Here is a 23,324-nt window from a genome sequence, read left to right on the forward strand (position 1 = left end):
GAGCTTCTGTACACACCACTGTTCTTCACAAACTAGTTTACGGAAAGCTGCATTCAGTAATAATAGCAGTTTTTACTCCTACTCATAAAATTCAAAATACTAATGTTGATGTTAAAGCAGTCACTGTACAGCAGACTGTACCATACATACCTAGGTGCACAGGTAATCCAGTTAGGAAGTATTTTGATCTTTACTTCAGCACAAAGGTTATAAACAACAGCACATCATCTGATAGCCCAGTGAAAACTGTGACAACTCATTGTACCTGCAGGTGACAACTCATTGTACCTGCAGCCTATGTAATGAGGAGAAATAGTTGTGCGAGGTAAATCCTTTATAAGCGCTGTTATTAGAAGCCTAAAAGCTTTAATATGAATAAAATGGATAATCAGAGCCCTTGTCTAGCCTGATTTGATTGTCATTTTTACTTTCGTATCTAAATGTTGTGACTTAAAACCACCAGCCGATGGCAGTGTTCTAGAAGGTTATGACTACGCCTCTACTGCGTCATTGTCAGCATTACAAAGACAAAACTATACCAACAGTGGGAGGAGAGTTTAAAAACATTCAGGTCAGGGAATTTCTGCACCAGCTGTATAATCCTTCCGTGTACAAAGTATGGGCTGCTCTAAGTGACTTGCTGGATATCAAATACTAAATTTCCTTACCAAGTGGCTGACTGCATGGTTGCTTGGCAAACAAACAGTCTATTTGCTGTCTGTTTGTGGATTCTTATATTCACCGGTGGTACCCAGATATTGGTCTGATCTCAGTGAAGGTAAAACTGAGCAAAAAAGTTCATTAATAGCCATTTGAATAAAGATAGTGAGTGACTTGAGAGAAAAGTCAGAGTTGCGAGCTTGTTCAAAATGCACAAGGCTATGTAAAGAGCAAGGGCAGTGTCTGAGAAAGCTGAAAGGTAGCCTAAAGGAAAAAGACAGGAAAAGAGGAATTAACTCACTTCAGAGTGAGGAAAAGATGACAGGCATTGCTGCTCTGCTCTTTCGGAGGGAAAGGAAGCTCTCTGCTCTAGTGGAACAGTTATTGAGAGATCACATTTCAAGCCACACACCACTGTTTCCAAAAGTACAAAGTGCAAGCTCAGGCACTGAAGACTACTGAGAAACTGCAGTAAACTGGCTCACTAGTTAGGACTGCAGGAGGAGGAAAATTATTTGGATTTACTCAGCTGAAAGACCATGAGTCATCTTTTTGTGAACGGGAATATATGACATGGAGAGATTTAAAAGCGAGGGGCAGGATTCAATCCTGTTAGTGTCTTACTTTCCTAAAACAAATCTTCATTTTATCACTATCTTGTTAAGTGGCATTTCCTTTCTGCTTTGTCTAGAGCATGAAAACCTTTCTTCTAACTTCCATTTCACTTTAATTGTACTTTAAAAGCTCTATATGAAACAGCAGATCCTTTATATCAAGAGTGATGCTTGTCAGGAGTTTGATTTTAAATTAGCTGACAACAGACTCTCACTTGAGAGAAAAAAACCACTTTCATTCTTATTTCTGTAATCGTAATATAAAAAAAAAACAAACACAAATGCACCAACAAATCTATTCTCAGACTTCCCAGTGCCCTGCTTACCCACCCTAGGCAAGCTATTTTGCATCTCAGTGCTTCTATTGGTATTTTAATCAAGAACAGTGATGCTACCCAATTTCCAGCAAACACAGTTCATTTTCCTCTTTGCTTACCCAGATGCTGATAGAAAGGTTAAAGCAATGACTGCTTATTTAGACGCTTTTTAAGAATACAGAGATACACATTCGTAAAACACAATTATCTCCCTGCTGAGATTTTTCTGATTCTATAGTAATATTTTTTCCCTTAAGCACTGTCCCTAAGAAACAGCAAATTATCTTGCTTAATAATTTCTAGTCAGCAGGGCTAAGAATACACGCAAAGATCTTGAGACACTGAAGTTTTTCAGTTGGGAAGGGCTAAAAAAAAGAATTTAATTTCTGTGATCCCTTTAACTAAGGTGCAGAACATCTAAAACCACATCACTGGAGATGCTACACCCAGCAGAATTCACTGCTGAGGAAAGTCACTGAGTCACAGCATGACAGATTCTTAAAGAGGCATACTGAATAACATTTCAGCTATCAAGGTGAGCACCTACTTCAAGGAGAATCAGGAGTATTTTTCTCTATTACAATACCGTATAATTTGTCATTAAGAAAAACATTCATCTTTCTGCAACATCACATTTATGAAACTGATGGATTCAGTATACAGAAAAATAGTGATTTAGGAATAATTATACTACTTCCCTGCATCACAGTTTCTAGAATCTACAAAACAGAACAAATACCCATTTTTGTTCTGTTATTACATATAAAAGCACAAAGACAATAGTGGTACGTGGCTAGATCGATCAATTAGTGCTTGAATTCAGGACATGTGAAGGCTATGAATTTAACAGGTCTCTAACAACACTCAACCAATTTCAGATTAGGAGTCTGTCAGCATTTAAGATAATATCCTGGATACTGCTATACTGTTGCTTGAGTATTGTTGTACTCTAAATTCCTTACTACTCTTATTTTTCAAATGTTTTGGAAGGAAGAGTTTCTCATCCTCCTTAACTCCTTTTTCTAGCTCCCAGGATTTACTATAAGCTTTGCCACCCACTGAGTACAGTGGAATTTCTGGTTGAAGAGACCCGAGGGCTTTAGGCCTGAAATTCCTTTCATGTCTGACTTACTTCTCAATGACAGGCCCATAGGGCACTTCTACATAAGAAGAACTTATCTCTCAGTTGAAAATAGTGAGTACTGCTTCACTTCTGCTGAACTACTATAGGAGCAGAGTTATTATTCAGTATTGATTTGCATACATGATACCTGACTTTCTTGAAGTGCTTTAGAAGCAAAGGCTTGGTAGGTCTGATGGTATGCTCACAAAATAAACACAAGTCATTTTACAGCCGAGTAAAGTGAGTTCTGGAAAACTCAAGATGCTGCACAGCAACACAGTGGTGGATATGGGATGGAAAGATGGACATGGACTGTTTGATACTGTTCCCAGATTTATCATTTAAAATATTTTTAACCCTGTGGTCTAGAGGACATCTTTACTTAACTGCATACACACATAATAAAAACAGATGCTTCCCCTGTAGTATTCTCGTGCTTTTTTCAATGTCTGTGGGAGCTCACCTGTATGTAAGGATGACATGCAGACATGCTTCCTGTTTAACATCCCTCCTTGTCTGCACAGAAATGTTGCCAATGCAGAATCTTGAGATGTGAACCACTTCTTTGACTTGAGAAAACTATTATTTAAAAGGAAGCAATTACCAAACTGCTCAGAATGATCCAACTAAATGTGTGATTTTGCATCTTCATCTGTTAACATGTATTATTTCAAATTAAAACAAATTCTAATCATCAAATTGTTCTCTCTCAGACTTTACTCACCTTATTTTGTCACTTTGATTCAACATACACCTCTCACACACACAACGTTCTTCCCTGCTTATTTCAAAAAGGCCAGAGACATTGGGTTTGGCTTAGCAAATAGCAGGTACAGCTCACAGAATAGTTAATTATTAATATAAAGTATACCTTCTTGATTTACTAATATAAAATAGTCCTTTTTGAATTTTTAATATAAAATATTCCTTATTGATGAGTGTGTGTGTTAAAATGGATCACTTAACCTCTAAATGGCAAAATACCAGTTTTCCAACTATCCAAAATAAACTCTGATACCTGTAATTGAAGTATTACAATGTTACATTTACAGAGGGAAAAAAAATGCTTAAAATAAAACCTATCACCACAAAACAGTGACAGGTCTCCACACAAGTACTTCCTCTGGTGATTTGCTTCAAACTACCTGGACTTTCCTGTGGCTCTGAAAGAGGAGGGGGTGTTAACCTAAGGGTTGCAATTATGCAGTTCAATTTATAGTAAACGTAATATGAACTCAAGTATTTTATCAGGAAAACTAAGCTGCCCTCAACTTGTCCTCCAGCACCTGAAGCTTCCTTTGGAATAACCCGTGGGAGATAAAACAAAAGACATGCTGAGCTGGTGGGGACTGCCTCAGTATTAAACTGCATTCAGCGTCTTTGGGTCAGACAGAGGTCATAATCTGAAAGTTCTGCTCTAGAAAGATATGAGCAATTTTACAAGTTTGTTTGGTACTGCAACATAAAGCAAACTAGCTTGGCATAAGAAGAGCAAGACAACCATATCATTTATTACTCTGGCTAAATTAAAGGATTTCAGGCAATTTTATTATTATTTGCCACACTGCCAGATCCTTCTTTTGAAACTAGAAGCCATATTGGAACCTTCTTATTCTGATTTCGCAGTAATTTGCATGTAACTGAAGAAACTCAGAGTTACGATGCAAGTCACTGTTTACTAAAGAATTTACAGTATGATTTTTACTCTGTGAATCTTTTACATTAAACACATATGATAATGCTTATTCACAGAAGTCCTACACTGAATTATTTACCAGAGATGAAGTCCACACCTTGTGCTTAAGTTGGGGTGCCTGCTGTAGATACTTGGGTCAGAATACACAGGACTCATGGAAACACTGAGACGTAATTCTATCTCCTACCAGTAATGACTAGAAGAGAGAGATGTTACTTAGTCTTTGATTTCCAAGCATAAAGTGTCATGTACTGTTCTTCTAGTATTCTATCTTAGTCAGTTCATCCCTGTAACTATCCAAAATAGCAAGAAATGTTATCCCTACATCATGTAGCTCCCTAGACCTCTGTTCAAGTAATTCTTCAATATAAACTGCCACAATCCAAAGCACCAAGATAATCTTGCAGTTAGGCCACTGAGAGAAAAGAAAAACCCCATTACGGTCAGAAAAAGTGTTGCAAACAGTTAAAATTTCATAATTATACTATAAATATGCACACAGATACTTAGAAGGAAGGCGCAATTTCCTTTTGGCTCTGTTCAGATACTGTAAGAAAGATAACTTTTCACTTGCTGTCATAATGCATTAACCATCATCATGCTATTATATAATTCTTGTTCAAAGCGTACTCCAAATCTAACAGTTTGCACTGAAAATGTTTCATACAGTATTTTCTCCTCTTCCTCCATGTACTGAAAATGGCTTTAAGTTAGTCTAATTAAGCATAATATGAAAGTTCATACATTCATTAATGTTATTATTTGAAATATTTTTCTAGATATTTATAGTCTAGTGGTTCAAACTTTTTCTAGTCCATTAGGGACGATACTAAGCAAGAAACACACTGCAGGTAAGATCGAATTTTGTTCTTGCTTACCTCTGTTACAACCTTTTAATTTCTTATAGCTATGAACAATACCAGAAAGTCTTATTGGGTAATATACTGCCCACAAGACACGTAGGGTTTGGGATCTTCTGGTGTACTCCATTTAGCCTGTGCTCAAGCAGGAGCCACACAGGAAGGTTAAGTACAGGGAGATAACTGTGGACTATTATGAAATAACAAGCCACCATAAATGAGGCTGCTTTAGCTTCTGCGGTGTTGGTAATCTAAAGTACACAGTGCATACTTATAAAACATTCTCTTATTTCATGTACCTTACATGCTGCAAAACAGCCATGAAGCTATCGAGCAGTTTTGGAAGTGACTTCTCTTACCTAAGAAGCCTGAAATACTTCAGAATCAAGGTGGTACGTCTCTGGAGTTCAAAGGAGAAATTGCTCCTTCAGGAGAATACCTAGTCTCCAAAACCAAAACTGGAAAAGCAGACATCATACAGGTAAAGAGAGCGGTTGCTCAACACGAGCCTCAGAGGAAAGAGAACAGATAGCTGGTAGACTGCAAACACAATCCAGAGCAGAGAGATGAGTATATGAACAGTCTTCAAATCACTGTTTGTCCGAAAGTGAATAAAATTTCTGCATTTTAAGTTCAATGACTTGTACTTTTTGAATGCAGTTTTGTCTTTTTTTAGCACTGATCTACATAAAAATAAACCCAGTTGCATCATTCATGTAGAGAAACCCTAAGAAGACAAAAGCAGAAAGGATCAAGTCAAAAGCTTTATTACATAGTACAAAGAAAATAAGGGGAAGAGAGTTCCCTTATGCTTATTTGAGAAGCTTACCACTGCAGACAAGAAATTTAACTCCTATGAATTAAACTGCTAATGACACTTGTAATTTCATTTTTAGTTAGTGAAACTAATTTAATTTTTGCTGTAGTGGAAGAAAGTTGTTGTTTTAATTTAATTTAATTTTAATTTAGTCTAACACTAAGACTGCTCAAAGACAAAGGCCACTCAAAGATAGAAATACTGAAAGCATAGAAAACTGAGGTTTGCCTCCAGTATTTCCAGAAAAGATGCTTTCTAGGAGGGGAGAAGAATGTTAATACTGAATACACTTAAAAAGATTGCTGACTGAAATAAACGCTTTCTTTAAGAATGGGAAACGTATCAGGTACGTGAGTTAGGACAGAAAATATTTCTAGTTTTTAAATCAAAACCAGTAATTGTTTGCTTTTTAACATCATCTTACTGTCTGTTATATTTCAAATACCTAAGTATATTTTTGTTTGTAGACATATTTGGAGATAGAGGACAGTATAAATACTGAAAATATAAACTTTAACAGAATTTGAAACATGGGGCTCAAAATCAGACTTCACAGTGCAAATACAGAAGAGACAAAGGATCAGAAAATGGCATAACTGTAGAGATAACAGCTCAGTATTCAGAAACAAGAGCAGTGGTACTCCCTAATGTTAAGGATACAAGTATCAGCTCTTCAGTGCAATAACCTTCACATCTTTGTGATCCTGACCTTTTGAGCGCTTTTATTATAGCAACCTGCAGCAAGAGCCTACAGCCCGCCAACGAGAGGCTGCAAACAGCACCAGCTTTCATCAGCTGATCGTGGATAACAGCTTATACTTTTGCACCTACCTCTCTCTCTTCTTACCTTTACTATACTCCTGCATGCTCCACTCCTTTGTCTTCTCTGTGCTAAACCAGGGAGTTCTCAGTCCTGGGTTTCGGCCAGCTGCCTGGTTTGGGGTGGAGAGTAGCTGCTTCCCAGCTGGCTGGCCAGTAACCACTGCCTTGCACCCTCACGCTCGCCTCGCTGGCTGCTGGGGCATCTGGCAGCCCACAGTGCCTCCCACGAACCGTTGACCTTGTACAGACTTAGCACTGTGCCAGTCATGGGCTGGCGTCAGGACGGCTGGGTCAGCCACCCGTGTTACTTTCCAGGCTGTGTGTTAGGCTTTAAACTTTTATTTGTCATTATAAAGGGAATAGTTTCAAATTAAAAGCCTCTGGATTTTTAACAAAAATCTCAGAGCGAAACTCTAACAATTTCTCATCTTAACCTAGCATGCTCAAGGGCAGCTGTAAAATACTTTCATTCAGTTTGCTCTTTCACTTTATAATAAGTTGCCAAAAACAGAGCCAGCAAGTAAAATAATTGCATATAAGAAAAGGTTACATCAATTTCACTTGGTCTGTACATACTGATAAATGTATTCATTACACTAGTAGTGTACAAGTGATATACTAGTAGTTTACAAGCAGTGTCTTCCTTAACTTCTGGAGTAACATTTTACAAAACATCTCTTAGTAGCCTTCCTGGATGCCCTTCCTTTAAATCTGACAAACATGAACAAGTACAACCCTCAAACAGCTACTCTGATATAATTCCGTTGTTGTTTTTTTCTGTTTCATGTGAGGAAAAGGTGTGCATGTTTTAACAGTAACAGTATACTACACTTAGCAAGCCACCTTTTTTCCCTGTTCTAGGTTATATTCCAGACATTACTTCTACACTTATTGATGACAAATAATAAGGAACACAATAACTATTACGTACTTTCAAGCAACTAAATTTTAGTTGTATCAACCTATACTTTTAGGTTTAGATAGCACTTATCATCCTACTGGTTATGTTTGATATCTTCTTTTACAAGCAACCCAGCCAAATGTCCTCTCCATAATATAAAAAAAGTACATAACCGCAGATGCAGAAGTGGTTGTTCTAAAAATGAACATAGCTGTCTCGCTTACCAGGAATTGAGAACTGTGGTATTTCTCTCAGGAAACAGGCAAAGCTTGAAAAGTCAGCATACATCTTTCTTACACTGGTTTGGTGACTATTTAAATTTCTTCTCAAAGGTTTTGAAGTAAAGCAGACATGAAGAGTTAGGAGAATACTGTGATACCTTTGGTGAAGGACTAATCTCACAGCATGAAACGGTTATTTAAATAATTGCTTGTCATTAGACACTGCAACCTGTTTGAGATTCTATTTACCTTGGTTTTAATATTTAATTTATTAGTACATGGTATTCTGGTTTATACACATTGCATCTATGTATATTTTGTATATATAAACAAAACTTACGATTTCTGTTGGTGATTTGAAGGATTCTTAAATTGGTGGATTAACTTGTTCTATTTTCATTACTAAATCCTAAAAATATTTGTTTTCAGACTTAAGTGATTAAAGAATCCAATGTCTACAACAAAGTAGCAAACTAAGTTGTTGCATAAAAGCTTGAGGTGTGGTTCAAAGTATAGCTTTGCTCTGAAAAATTACTGTAAAAACAGTATGAAAAAAAATCTGTATTTTTGTGCCTTGGTTCTGACATCAGCTATGCTTTTTGTAGTCATGTAGAGAGTTGGGGGTGGTGGGATTTTTGTTTGTTCCCCCCACCCCCAAAGTTGCCAGGCCCACAAACCCAACCTTGGCTCCTGTAGTCACCCAGTGTTATTTCTTGCTCATGTCTCACTTCTTGTAACAAAAGTTCTCCCTGCCAAACAGTGTCCTCATTACAGTTGTGTAATCCTGTTTTTTAAAAGTGATGCCCTTGGTGACACCTGTGCAAGCTGAGCTGAGGTTGCATAAGTAACCAACTAGCTCTCTTGACTGGATCCTAATAAACAAGTCTGCACAAGAACCTATAATCCAGTTTGTGTGTGCGCTCTCTCTCTTTTTTAGCTGAGCTGGTCAGATAGTTACTAAGTGTACAAAATATTCAGGCATGAATCATCACTAAAGTTACTGGATCTCCTTTCAAATGATACAGAAATGTTGAGCAAGACTGTTGTGTCAGTCTTCAGAATTAAATCATGCCTGGAAGTAGAATTGCCCAGGCTATATTTAGAGTGACATCTGCTTGCTTTTGTATTGCTTTTACATTTGTCAGCCCAGAAACAGTCGAAAGACAGATTGTCTCTCTTACATCATCTATAGGTTTGTTTACTCTTTTCAATTGGTTTGACTTTCACTAATATAATTCAAGAAGTCTCACAGAGTTGCACAGGTAACATGCATAGGTGTAATTTAGGACGTCCCTTAATAACCATGATTATTTGTATGATCATCTTAAAAACCCCTGAAAAGGCAAAACAAAACCTTAGAAATTATCTTTTCTTGTTCATGTATCAAATACAGAATTCTACAATGTTTAAGGTTTTTTAGATCAGAACTGCACATTACATAGAGAAACATAAATACTTCTTTTTACTCCTTCCAGGTCACAAAGGTTGAGCTGCCATAACCCTCAGAAGATTCAACATGAAGGACAAGTAGAGATAAATTTGCTACAAAATCTAGGTAATCCTATGCTCAAACTCTAAAATGCAATGTACATTTAAAGGAATATTATCGATTTCATTTAGTTTAATTAATTTGTTTAAACATTTTCAAATTATATATCCACTTTTCAGTTCGGTCAGTTCTAGTGTTACAATTAGACATTTCAAATATTCCTGTACCTTCACTCTCTAGCTGAATAAAAGAATCACATATTGTCCTAAGAAAGACTGAAGAGTGATATGCTAGATTAAAATCCTGTATAAAGTAAATGATTAAAGACAAACGTCAACAGGTTAGACTTTACAGACAAGTAAGACATGGTTTAAACTGTATTTAATTTAAATGAATTAAGTATTATGAACATTTCTGTAAACTTTTCACATCTTTCTTCTTCCTCATTTTCTAGTGTTTGAATGCCATTAACATCGTATTTCTCTAATATGTTAAGAAAAGGAACTTACCTTTAAAAAAAAAAAATGCATGTATGATAGTCCTAAAATGTCAAGCATTGGAGCTACTATCTGCTCTAATTATGATAATGGCAAAGCTGGTTTTGCTCTAGATCTAGGGTGCATGTACCTTATAGACAAATATTACTTAATTCCCAGTCTTCTGATTTTCAGTTCAGTAAATGGAATTATTAAACCAAATCTGCTTAATTTCAATGGGCTGCTTCTCTCAGGAGTGCTGAGCATCCATAGCTGCCATTGATGGAAGTGGCAGTGTCTACTCAGGAGCTGTTAAAAAACTGGACCAGAAGCAATAGTGATTAAGTCTAAAGATACAAAGTCACCATGGACTGGCTTCTGTAAGCATATAGATATTTGACAATCTCCGAAGTAAAACGTAGTTCAGAGTTTGACATTTAAAATTTACATTTCAGTGTGCTTTTGTTTCTCCAATTTAACAGTACTTGTTTGAAGGAAACATCCACCTTCACCTTCGAGTAGTGATGTACATTAATGTCAGACATACACCAACAGAGAAGTGCACTGAAGCAGCAAGCAGCAGCATGCAGCATAGAGGCTCAATACTGACAGAAAAGAAGCATCTCTCTTAGTTTGGCTCTCAGTTTTTCTATTCAGTTGTTTTTTAAATACGTTAGAGAGTCAACTTTATTGCTGAAGAAAATTACATGAAGGCTCAGTGAAAGCTATTATTGTTATATGGAGAATCTGTGCACTTGAGATTTTGAAGAGAATCGTAAAGAAGGGGTTCCTTCAGGTAGAAAGCAAAACTAAGAGAGTATTTTAATTTTTATTCTATTTTTCAAAGAAGACAAAAAATCATAGTAGCTAAGTCTTAGTTAAATTAATAATTTTTTCACCTCTGCATATCTGGTGGGAACACATGAACATAATTTGGGTTGTAGGGATACCTGGCATAGGAGAGTTCTGATAAATGCCCGTTAGATTTTAGTGTGTTATAAAATCTAAATGTATTGAAAAGTCATATTCAAACTTTACATTCTAATGACATTTCTACAATAAAAAAATATAATGGGCATCAGAAAAGTGACTAAGGAAAACATGTGAGTACAAACTAAAAGATCTGCGTGTTTACTCACTTATGCTTAATATAGACACTGCTCGTTGGTTTCACAAACTCAACACAACTATGTAAGAGTGAGACGATTTCCTCTGTCTGGCTTGTGCGTCATTGAAGTCAACTAACATTTACACAGTCTCTTTTGGGGGATATATAACACAAAAAGAATAGATCATGACTTCAGACTGAGTTTTCAAAAACGATGTTTAGCATAGGAAACTGTCATATTTCTATATATATCAAACAGAACATAAAGACATTTAGAAGTACAATCTATCAGGTCTGTAAGGATGATGATACTTGGATCTCTGGTTATTTTTACAATGGAATAATACTGAAAAGCTCTAGAGGAAAAACTAAATATACTGCTATGTATAATACAAAAACCTTCAAAATTTACAGTAAAACTTTAATTCTCAAATTCTCTTTTTCAAAATATAGCTTCACTTTCTTAAAAAAAAGTTTCTCAGAAAGTCTCAGTCCACAAACCTTGTTAACATATTTCATAATTTATCTACACCTAAATGGGATTGATTAAAATAATGCCAGTATCTTCTCCTTATTTCTTATATCTTTGGACATTGTTCAGAGCACTCTAGTACTTAAAATTTTACTGTATAAAAGTGGATATTAAGCCATAGCAATTTAAAAAATCTTCCCACAAATACATTCTAAACATAAACCACAATATTCTAGTGCTTACGTTATTTCTAGAAGACTTTAAAAAAACCCAAACAAAACAACAATGACCAAAATATCGAAAATAAAAATCTAGAAAGTGGGGAGCATTCTGTTTTCAATTGTTTGATCAATTAACAAATCTATGTTAATACAGATGTTTTCTACAAAAGATTGCACTTACTGGGAAATCTAGATTTCTGGGAAAACATTGGAATACAAATTTTTCAGTTAGTCCTACCCACAGCTATTCAACAGCCAGTCTAATCCTTTCCCTGCTGAGGATGCAATATATCTGAACCAGAACTCCTCACGCAATTCTACCACTGGAGAGCACGGAAAAGACTTGTGGGTGCTAATCCCCATCAAAATGCATCATATATGCATAATTCCTACTGTGCCCTACAGATTTTTGCACAATTAAAAGTAAATGAGGTAAAGGGAAAAACTAAATCTCACTGATTCTGCAGTTACCTAGCACTACCAGCAACTTTCTAGTCTCTATTAACCCCTACAAGAACAGCTGTGAAACGTGTGTAGCCCTACAACAAGCAGCCAGGGATTCCGAATGCTTGGTTTTTTTCCACTACTGGGTAAATGTCATATGTATGCAAAAATCTTACAGAAGCAGCCTGATAATAGTCCCTCAGTACTCCAATGAATTCTACAAAAGATTTAAACAATGCTGTGATTACGTTCAGCATACAGTCTGCATGCATTCTGCCTTATAACTTTTCAAAGATTAACTTCAAATTGTTTCCCCTTATTTACATTTAAGTCATGCAACCCTTTGCTTATTGCTTGGAATGTAACTAAAAATCAACATGACTTTGAATAACGACAAGTGCTTCAACAGAGCTGGTACTGAATAATTTTAAAGATCTTTTGACTGTGCCACAGGATTACTCATTCTTTTTCTCTATTTAGTTTTCCAGTAACTAATAATATAGTTTACTAGTCTAGTAATTTGAATTATGAACTGCCCAGTGTCTGTTTATGTAACTTTTACATTTAACTTATGGTAGAAACTGTCTGATTGCTATGGTTCCCCACACCTTATATTTTGTAGATATATTCTGCCTCCTAATAATTTCCAAGTTAAAAAAAACTGGTGCAGAGATCACATGCAAAAGGTCATCCAAGGAAGTTAATGTATCTTTTTTTTCCTTCTTCTTTTCCTCTTGAATTTTTAAAAAATACATAAATGCTGAGATTGAAAACATTTATGTAATACACATTAGTGTGTGTGTATCTGATGACAGAAATTTGTCTTTAGCAGAAATTAAACTCTTAACAAAAGGTGAGGGAGAACAGGACTGACAGGGCCTGGCACAAACCTCCTGTAAAGACATCCATAACTGTTTTGAAAAACAAACCAGAAAAAGTTGCTCCTTGCATTACAAAAGGGCTTTGCACTTACTTTACAGTATAGCAACACAAAGTTGATTTTCTACCTGTCACAAGGAAGTAGTATAACACTCTTTTTTTGGGGAGGAGGTGGCGGGAACAAGCAGTTGCTAACACCATTGGGCATCTCCAAAAGAGGATCTACTACAGCTAGGAATAAAACAAGTGTGCTCAGTTGAGGGAAATGAATTGTTGGGTGATGGTATCTGAACTGAGGAGATGAAAACTACAGGAAAGGAAGCGGACAAAATGAGAAGGCAAGAAATAGGTGGATGCAGATGGTCAGAATTTCTTAAAATGACATGTTAAACCAATCAGTCTTCATCTGTAAACCAATCCACCGGTTAAACTAATAGCTGGAAGTTATTATTTCCATAAGGGGATGGGGGGGTTAAATAGGGAGGACACAGAAGAGAAACATGGAATGACATCAGGGATTAAGTTAGACTGTAATCCTACATGTGTGCCATTCTTAGCCAGAAGCTGCAATAATCACGAAACAAAAGCTTCATGAGAAGATTAGAATTGCTAAAGAAAGTGACAAAAAAGAGAACATATTCCAAATGGCAAAAATAGCAAACATTACACAGGAAAACACCTTTTCCTGTAAACTCTCATCAAAGTTGTTTCAGTGACAAAATGTCTTTAAAATGGTATACAAATTATTGCAGGAAGTTGACATTGTTGAAAGCGTTCCCTATAACAGATCTACAGATTCATCCTAGATATACTTTCCTAGTTGAGCATCACTCTAAAAAGATGAGTGCCTCAACTGAGTAAAGCAGTTTTTGAGAGAGCTTTCCAGAGAAAACAGAGAGAGTAAATCAGCAGGTTCAATTACATATGACAAGGAATCTATACTAATCTACCATATAACAAGACAACAGTGAAGAGAAAATATATTCAAAGGCAGAGCCAGTGATAGTTGATCCATTCATGTATTTATTTTTAGCAGAAAATCATTATTAACAGAGCAGGCTTTATACAAGCTTCTGTAAGAATTTATTCAAGGCAGATTAAGAAATCATTTTATATTTTGTAACTGCATCGATTTCACAGAAAAAAAATCTAACATCATTTTAATTTTCTGTCTTCTAATTAAAGGTTTATAATGAAACTGTACATAACTTGACTCTTTAACTACTCATTAATGATGCTGAACTCAGAATTACTACTGTGACATCCTGTACCACTGCCTGTAGTAACTGCACTGTGTATACACTGCACTGTGCACCGCTTGTCAGTCACGTAAACAATTGCTCTTTCAAGCCACAAAAATACATGTCTGCTCTCAAGGAGACACGTGTTTCACTGCATCATTAAAGAAAAATGTGCAGCCTATGATACCAAAAGACTACACGTATGCAAATACCAACACTTCATCAGAGAAAAATGTACAAACAATTGAAAACATTTTTCCCCTTTATATAGCACTATATTAACAAGAGAATCATCCCACACAGACCTGGGACATCCCACATTTCAGAAGATTCTGCACAAACTCTCCACTCAAGAGGGAATGAAAGACTGCTCCCACCAGCTAGATCAAACCGAAATGACCCAAGATGTTTTTAATGAACTCTCCATAAAGCCCAGAAAATCAGCAAGTCCTTCTTTAAGAATAAATTTCAAACAAAAATGTAGTTTTTCAGCCAGTATTCTTTTTTTTTTTTTTTGGCCTTTCCTGCTGATGTTCCAAGAGAAACTTTCTACTTGATCTCCCTGTGGTGAGATCATCCTCTATTACTACAGTAATTAATATGTTGTTAAAAATAGGCATGGTAAGGCTATGCGGTATGATCAACTGAGGAAAGAGATTGAGACAGGACAGCGTTTCCCAGACAGAGAGTTATAAAATTCTAATGAAACTCAAGTGTTATGTCTACTGTGATAGATACAATTCACTTGCACGTCTCTTTTTCCTTACTTTATGCACATCCACTTGAACTTGTTTTAGTAAGACAACATTTGACCTCTGCCAAGGGCTCTGGCGAATATTCTTGAGCCCTACCACTAGGCTTGTTATTTTAACAGTGCTTTTTCATTCCCATGTGATTTCTAAGATATGAAACACCACCTTCTCCAGACCTCTGATCACATCTATGTTCTTACACTCGCCGACAGAGGTGTTGAAAAGCAAATGACTGCAGATCTGATCCCAAGTCTACTTCACAGCCAACCTTAGTTGGCTCTTTGTGTATAAATTGGAATAACGGTATAGCATTTTCTTTCTTTTCTATATATCATCCTTAGGGACTCTGTTTAAAATTTGATAATACAGATGTCCTGTAGCGTTTGGGCCAGCATATAAAATAAGGTGTAAATGCTTGCACGGGATTTTTACCCATAAACCCTGCCTGGCACCCATCCACGCAGATCTCCCGCACCACTTGCGTGCCCTGCCAGTTGAAAATGGTGGGAGCAGTGCGCACAACTCGGCAGGGCTCAGAACGAGCAGGGCGGTTTCCACGGGCCGGGCCTGGCCGCGGCTGAAGCCGGCGGGGCTGTCGCTAGGCCGTTCCCTGGGGAACACCACTCGATAAAAACAAACCCCGGCTAAAACCGAGAAGCAAACGCAAAGGAGAAGGTCGCAGACCTACCTCTCCCCGCCACAGCAGTGGGTCACCCGGCCCGCGCGGTGATAAGGGGGGGCCCGAGGCGGAGAGTTGGGCACGGCCGGCGGGCACCGCAGGCCCCCTCCCTTTGCTGAGGAAAAGAGAAACGGGACAAGAGGAGGACGTTTCTCCTCCGGCAACGCGTTTACTGCCGGGAACTGACCGCCACCCTGCCCTCCCTGAGCTGAAAGGCCGCCTCAGGACACAGACACCCACCCCAGCCCCGACCGCCTGCCGACCGCTCAGGCTGTGCCCGGACCCCCAACACCCCGCCACCGCCCCCGCCCGCTCTGCGCATGCGCGCGCCCCGCCCCCTAGCCCCTTCGGTGGCGGGTGCGGCGCCTGCGCAGTCCGCCTCATCGGCCCGTGTGAGGGGCTGGGACCGGGGGCAGTGGGGGTGCGCGCCGGTTTGGGCGGCAGCGTGGGTTGTGTGCTGCTCCTGCGACGGTTGCCGGCGGTCCTACCTCCTTGCAGCGCCAGCCCCTCCCTCCTCCTTCCTCAGGACCCCACGGGCGGTTCGAAATGACCCGCTGTTTCCTATCCGCGTTCCCGGTGTGGATGTAACTGCCCGGCATTGAAGGGGAGGAGGCAGAGAGTGCGGGGCGGGGAAGAGGAGCGAGGCCTGGAGCCTTGCGGCTCGCCTTTGCCTGAAGCTCCGGTTCCTGCGCCCCCCCCCCTCACCGGGAAGGGGTAAAGGGTGAGGTGAGGAAGCAGCTGCCTTGCCGCGGCCCCTGGACGGCCCGTGCCCGGCGGGCACCCTCGCTTGCCCCGGGGCGGCATCTGCCGCTGTTTCTTGGACTCGGGGCGTGGGGAGTGAGGGAAGGAAGGAGCCTGAGGCCATTCGGGCACCCACGGGCCCCTCGCACCTGGGGAAGGGGAGAGTGAAGCAAAGTCCCCCCTCCCCGTTAAGGTGTTCCGGTGCTGCAGCAGGCTGGCCCGCAGGTAAGGCTCCTTGGGGCCCGGGCAAGAAGAGGGTGAGGGCCGGGACGGGGTTGGGGGGGGAGGAGGGTGTCATAGCCGTAGAAACCCGGACGGGGCGGGGAAGCAGGGTGGGAACCCGGTTCTTCGGGTTTAGAGGAGCGGGGAGGGCACGGCGGCTCAGCGGGGACTCCCTCGTCAGGTAGGCGAACAGAAAGGGAAACCGTAACGGCGGCGGCCTGCGGCCCCCTTCTTTGTGGCCGCTGTCAGACCTGGCGCGGGCGGGCGAGGGGAAGCGGGGACCGCCTGAGCCTTTCCGGCGGGCTGCACCCCCACGGCTGGCCCGATCCACCCTCTTCCCTCCCCCCGCGGGTCCGCAGGCCTGAGGGAAGGTGCCGTTCACGCCTCGGTTCTGAGTGGAAACGGAGGAATGAGGTGAGGGAAGAAGAGAGAGAGAAAAGAAGATGTCCTGAAATCACGGCTGTGTGGATTTCGGTGCCTTTCTCTCCCCCACTTCCTCGAAGCACGTTACCACCCCTTTCATCGCTCCTCGGAGCTGTAGGGCGTGCCCCTCGGTGGAGAGTTATGATGGGGTTCCGTCGGGCTTTTTTGATTTTTTTTTTGTGGGTTTTTTTTTTTTTTATTTCACAGCACTTTTATTTATTTACTCTTATGCCCTGCTGCTATAATTGCAAAGAGACTGATGATGATAAGAGAGGCAGGTACATTCATGATTTAGGAAGGAGCCTGAAATCCGCTCTGGGCTTGTGATCTGCTCCGTGTGTTCCAAGTGATTCCCAGTTTGAATCCTAGCATGATACTTTGAAGGGCAGCATTACGTATTTCACTGATAATAAAAACGTTTTGTAGATGAAGCAATACTATGTTGAATTTGTATGATCTACTCAGCGATTCCCTCATTTTAGAGAGACTTACAGGCACTTTTGGCTTGAAAAGAGGAAGGTCTGGGATCAGTTTTATCCCTTTAAAGTATTAATGTTACCACCAAACGTCTTTGGAGATGTGTGGGGTTTTTTTTTGTTACAAATTTCCTGTAAGACTAAATCAACACGTCCCTGATAAGTTCTTTAAACATTCATTGTGTCTTCACTGTAAAGTGATGTAACTAAATGTATTGGGGCCCAGAAACAGTTATCTTCTTAATATACCTCTGCTTCCTAGGTCAATGTAATTGCTGAGTGATGATGTAAGAACAGATGAAAGGTGCTGTAGCAGTACAAAATAGTTTGACGTACATGACATACTTTTTCCATTGTTTTATGTTACTTGGGTTTGGAGATGTTTACCTTAGAGTGTGAAGTCAATCTTGCCTGAATTCCTGGCTATAGCTGAGAACTTGTGAAGGCAGTTGTGTGAAATGTCAGGTGTAAGCTTGTTGCCCTAACTGTCAGTGCTTTTTGTAAACTGACTGCAAAGGAGCTTATTTTTTTTTTCTTTTTTTTTTTTTATTACTCTTGTGGTCTCAGAAGATGGCATATTACTTTAACACGTGAATTTTTAGACAGTGCTGTTTAAATTGAACTACAAGTAGTGAGGATCTGTAGAACATGTCAAGGTCTAGACTTTCATGTAGCATGCAGATTATCATGTGCATATACCCAAAAATCATAGATTTCTGTCGTGTATAGTTGAATACCTCTGGTATACAGTGCCAGCAGAGGATTAGAAAACAGTAACAAATTTGATAGTATGTTGTTTGCCTTTGTAAGATCCTAATGTGAAGGTGTGTGATGATAGTTATGGGTCAGTACAGTCCAGTAGCGTTACAAAACATTATTAGAGATGCTTTCTGAGAGAGTAATCCAAATTTATTATCTTGAATATCTGGAAACTAGGTAACATATAAGTGTATGTAATGGACAGTTTGTGTTTATGCATTACATGGCCTTGAAAATAACTTATGTAAATAATGCTGTCTGCTTGTGAAGATGAAGTTGTTAGTTTTTCTTTTCTTGTGTTAGGCATGCAAAGTTAGAGCTGCTCCAAGGCAAGAGGTGAAGGGGCACCTCCCAAAGGGCCAGGTGGGAACAAGTGTTTCTAAGCCTACCAGCCTGCTAGCACAGCAGAGGGCTAGTCAGCAGAAGGGATGTCAGCTGATCGAAGATACAGCAGGTGGAGAAAGCTCTTCTAAGGGGTACCCAGCAGAATTTGTCCTGCTTGCTTCAGTAGCTTTTCTTCGTTGTACTGAAACTGTAGCAGTAGTAGAAAAGAGTGTAGGAGTGTATTAAATTGGTAATGTAAAAATATCTTAAATAGTTGCAGCTTGTTACTGAACGTAGGTTGTTACCATGGGGCACTTTGTTTGTTTCATTAAGGAAAAATGGAGCCTCAATATAGTAGCAGTGGTTTGTTTTGTTGTTTTTGGGTTGGTTGGTTGTTTTTTGTTTTTGTTTTTTTTTTTAATGAGTAATATAATCATTCTTTTGCAGAATGACAGAAAGGATACTCATTTTGAAAAAGCTGACAGTGTAAAAATTATGATTGTTCCATTTTAGAATAAAAACTTAGGGAAGATTCTTGTGACTTTGTTTTTTTTTTTATTATGCATTCCTGTCATCTTTCATGGTGCTCATTATAATACTGTCATTTCCTCATATTTTAAAATCATATTAGATTTCCTAGTTTATTTCTGGATCGTGAGCATTTATAGCAGCACTGATTCTAGAAAAGTCCCAGTGTGTTATGCTGCTCTGAAATCTACATATGCTATACATTGCGCCCTGGGAGATCCTGTGGGTGAGCGACCATTATTAGAGCTTTGCAGATGCTTTTTGTCACTGATGATAATAGCCTGTATGTAATGTTTTATTTTGTGAAGCAATGCTATCTCCGAGTGCACCTGTTAACAACTGACTCACAGAGAACTCATACTTCATAAAATAAGCGCCACTGCTTGAAGTTGCATCAGTGCATGATGTTGTCTTGGAATTTTGATAATTTGCTGTGGAAGGTCACCGAGGATAGCTTGATGGGTCTAGAAGTGCCTGGTACCTCTAGGTAGGGCTGTAGGATACCTCGGTACAGTTACTGTCTTGCATTGCTCTAAGTTTACCATCGCTCACCAGGCATGGTTACACTTCATAGCTGTATCAGGCAACGCTTCTACAGAGTGCATAATGGCTTTTTGATTGTCTTAACTGATAACTTCCTGTTCATCTATAGCTTCCTAACACCAACAAACTGAGGGTTTTCAACCCCCTCTAAGGAATTGTCATTCAATTACTAAACACCAGGAGCTCATAAGAAGCGGTATTTCTCAGATTTTAAAATGGCAAATAAACTGCAGATATGCTGCACTGAAGGGGTAGAATGTGCAGTCCTCAGCTTGTACTGGATTAACTGTCAACTATCCAAAGAGTAACTCTTTTTCCTGAAGAAGCTGACACGAGCTTGTCCACTCAGAACAGAAACTGTGCCAGTAGTTTCTGAAGTGGGCTGTGATTAGAGATAAACAGGTTGTTGGTGTTTTTTTGTTTTTTAAATGGAAACACTATTCATGAACTGAAATAACTTTGCTTCCATCATAGTAACGAGCACTGTAATCTTTTGGCAGACAGTAATTATATGCTTTTCTCAGTCTTTGCTTTTTCCCTTTAATGTTAGACTCTTGTACTCATATTAGCAGCTTTTTTTTTTTCTTGCAGTAGCTCTAGTTTCAGTTGATCTTTTTCTGAACAAGGTTATTCTGAGTGAAAATTTTAAATGAGTCTTTAAAATTATTCCATTAAAACCCTGTTTATTTCCCTCTCTCACTCCCCACACACTCCGTTGTTGGGTCATGGTTACCCTGTGATTGTGCAGCTCCTTTTCTTTCTTAGGTGCTTTTGGGCCCATGGACAGAAATGGTAATTCCAAAGAGTGTATACTCTTGTGTAGGGGCATTCTTCTGGTGAAGACTTTTATGTTAGTCTTGCATAATTTCAACTGAAGTAATGTATTTTTATTGTGTGTCCATTTATTTCTGTGTTTCCTTTAGAGCTTGCTTTGACAAAGCACTGAAAGTTAAGCAAGTAAGAATGTGATTTTTTTTTTTTTTTTTTTCCCCCCCCTTCTGTTCTCAAATATGAATGCTACTTCTGCTGTTTTGCAGTAATAATACCTCTGGCTTATTTTTAGCTTTGTGTTGCTGGAGCTGCAGTTTCATGAGACAGTTCTTTAAAATTGCTGGGTTGGGCTTTCCACTGTTCTTCTGAGCACATTAACTTTTAAACTTTGCTTTAATTATGGGTATGGTAGCTTCCATACTTTCACTCATCAGCAGTATTCATTTGTTGAAGTGAAGAGCAAGTATTCAGTTAACTGATGAAGTATATTTAGATTCTTTAAATTAAACTCCATCATCATTTCATAGCACTCCTGCTTCTTAAATCTTTTGTTTTAGTTAGGTTTTTGAAAAAGCTTTTGATCTTTAGAGTATTTTTTTAGTATATTACTTGTGAAACTGTCAAAAATCAAAATCAGTTTCCACTGTTTGTACTTTATTAGCAACCTGATTGGTTTGCTGGTGAGGAATATTTTTTTTTTCTTCCTGCTTCTTACATTCATCCTCCTTATTTATTTTTGTGTTTCTAACATTATTTGTCCAAGTAACATTCATTCAGATTCTTTCTTTTGGGTTTTCAGACTGTTTGATTTCAAAAAATTCCAGCTGCCTTCTGTGTTAATGTTCCCTTCTCCCACTGGCTTCATTGCCTTTTTGTTCCTATGAAATCAAAGAATTTAGACACTAATTTACATTGAATCGACTTCTCATTGAAATTGATCACACAGACTATTACTATCTATTCTATAGATCTTTGGCTTTTGTTGAGGAAATGCTTAGTGCTATGTCATGTTTGTTAAGAGACAGATAAAATTCTGTAACAAACCTAGGTATTTATGTAGTCTAATATTGTGGAATTACAATCAGATGATATTTTACAATTAACAACTTCCCAGTAGTGTTTATCTGTCTTATCACATGTCAAAAATATCAATTTTCAGCAACAAGGGCGGTTAGCACTGTTGCAGTATTCAACAGAACCTCCTTTATGGTCCACTCCATTCAGATGTTTAATGGTCTGTAGCAGATAAAACCACAAACTTTGCAAGTGAACAACTGAAACTGCGAGAAGCTTTGTCTGAATATTATGGACAAAAGCTGCAACTCCTTCTCATGATTAAAAGAGTTTACTACTTTAAAGATATAAACTGCTGCATTTGTGACTTTGGACTTGAAATGCAGGGGCTGCTAGCTTATATTCCAGTATTAATTTGGAAACTGCCAGTGAATCTAGAACAGGGCTGCTCTTTTCTGGATTTGGATCAAATACACAGAGATTGTTTCTACACAGGTGAATTTTGATTATCCTGCAGTCTTACTTGAAAGCAAAAAGGGGAGTTTAAATCTGTTTATTTATAGCCTGTTCACACTGTAGTATTTGAATGCCTTGCATGTACGTGATGCCAAATACACTGGCAGAGACCCAGGCATCAGAACAGGTGGTGCCGTTGAAGGTGGTGAGTGGTAGGGCCTTAAGTTGTAGTGTAGCTTCTGTTTTATGTAAGATGGGTCACACTTTTTTCTAGGAAGTAAAAAAGAAACAAAGAGAACCATTTTTTCAGAAGGTAATAGGAAGAAGAGTAGACAGCAAAGACTTAGGGAAGAGATAAAATACATATATGCCTGAAGTGAAGATGAATGAGAGGGAACTTGAGGGAATTCCTCACAGGTCTTCTGGTTTGGGGACTTTGGACACTTCAGTTTTTTGGAGTGAAATACAACAGGATGTCACTTCATCAGTCATGTAATACAATGTGTAATCCAGCCTATAGTAAGAAATAAGCATGTAATAGATGTGACCCAGGAATTCTGAACTGTAAATGCAGCATATTATAATGTACTTTCCTTTTACTATCTTTTATAGTTTAGGAAGGCCAGTGTAACAAACTGTGTGGTTGTGCTTTTTTTCGGGTTTTCTTCAGTTATTTTCTGTGAAAATTCTAATGCATATATTAATTTATTTTTAACAAGCAGCAACAAAATTTTTCCTGTAATTACCAAGTTATGGAAGTGAAGCACCTAAGAAATATTCTTGTATGCATGTGAAAAATTTGGCACCTTTATATTTTTCGGAGAAGCAACATGATGATACATTCAGTATTAGACTAATTAGCCTATTAGCAATAGGACTGCGTATCTTTCGTACTGAACTGTATAATAAGACATGAAATACTCCAACATACATCAGCTCAATTAAAAGTTACATGGAATGAAAGAAATTGTGACAAGACCGTTGAAGGAATATTAAAATGAAGGAAAATATTATTAAAGAAAGCTTATATTGAGGTTTAGTTTCAAAACTGACAGCAAGAATTAACTATAGAATCATATAATCTTTTATTTTGGAAGGAACCTTTGGAGGTCACCCCTTGCCCAAAGTGTCGTCAGTTAAAGCAGGTTTTTCAGAGCATTGTCCAGTCAAATTTTGAATTTCTTCAGGGCTGGACATTTCACAGCCTCTCTAAGCCAGTGTTTAACTACCCTCAGTGTCCCCTGTTTGCACGATTCCTGTTGGAGGTGTGGGTGC

General features: G+C 38.7%; 1 protein-coding gene and 1 long non-coding RNA gene across 8 annotated transcripts in view; both read left to right on the top strand.

Annotated features, from left to right (window-relative positions):
* Nucleotides 1-942: 942 nt before the first annotated feature.
* LOC147601659 (uncharacterized) lies at nt 943-14,844 on the top strand. Its single transcript, XR_015257812.1, has 3 exons — nt 943-1,271; nt 9,507-9,586; nt 14,633-14,844. It is a non-coding gene; the product is annotated as an uncharacterized LOC147601659 (long non-coding RNA).
* Nucleotides 14,845-16,198: 1,354 nt separating this feature from the next.
* The window catches only part of LRRFIP2 (LRR binding FLII interacting protein 2), a 58,085-nt gene continuing 50,959 nt past the window's right edge, over nt 16,199-23,324 (top strand). For 4 of the 7 annotated variants that reach the window (XM_086743015.1, XM_086743017.1, XM_086743014.1 and 1 more), the window contains exon 1: nt 16,201-16,758. The gene's annotated coding sequence lies outside the window, so the exon portion shown is untranslated. Of the gene's footprint in view, nt 16,759-23,324 lie in introns of all 7 variants that reach the window. The other 3 variants (XM_086743019.1, XM_086743013.1, XM_086743018.1) reach the window with 3 other exon arrangements.

Source organism: Chlamydotis macqueenii, chromosome 2 (assembly GCF_036417535.1).
Source record: "Chlamydotis macqueenii isolate bChlMac1 chromosome 2, bChlMac1.mat, whole genome shotgun sequence".
Classification (NCBI taxonomy): domain Eukaryota; kingdom Metazoa; phylum Chordata; class Aves; order Otidiformes; family Otididae; genus Chlamydotis; species Chlamydotis macqueenii.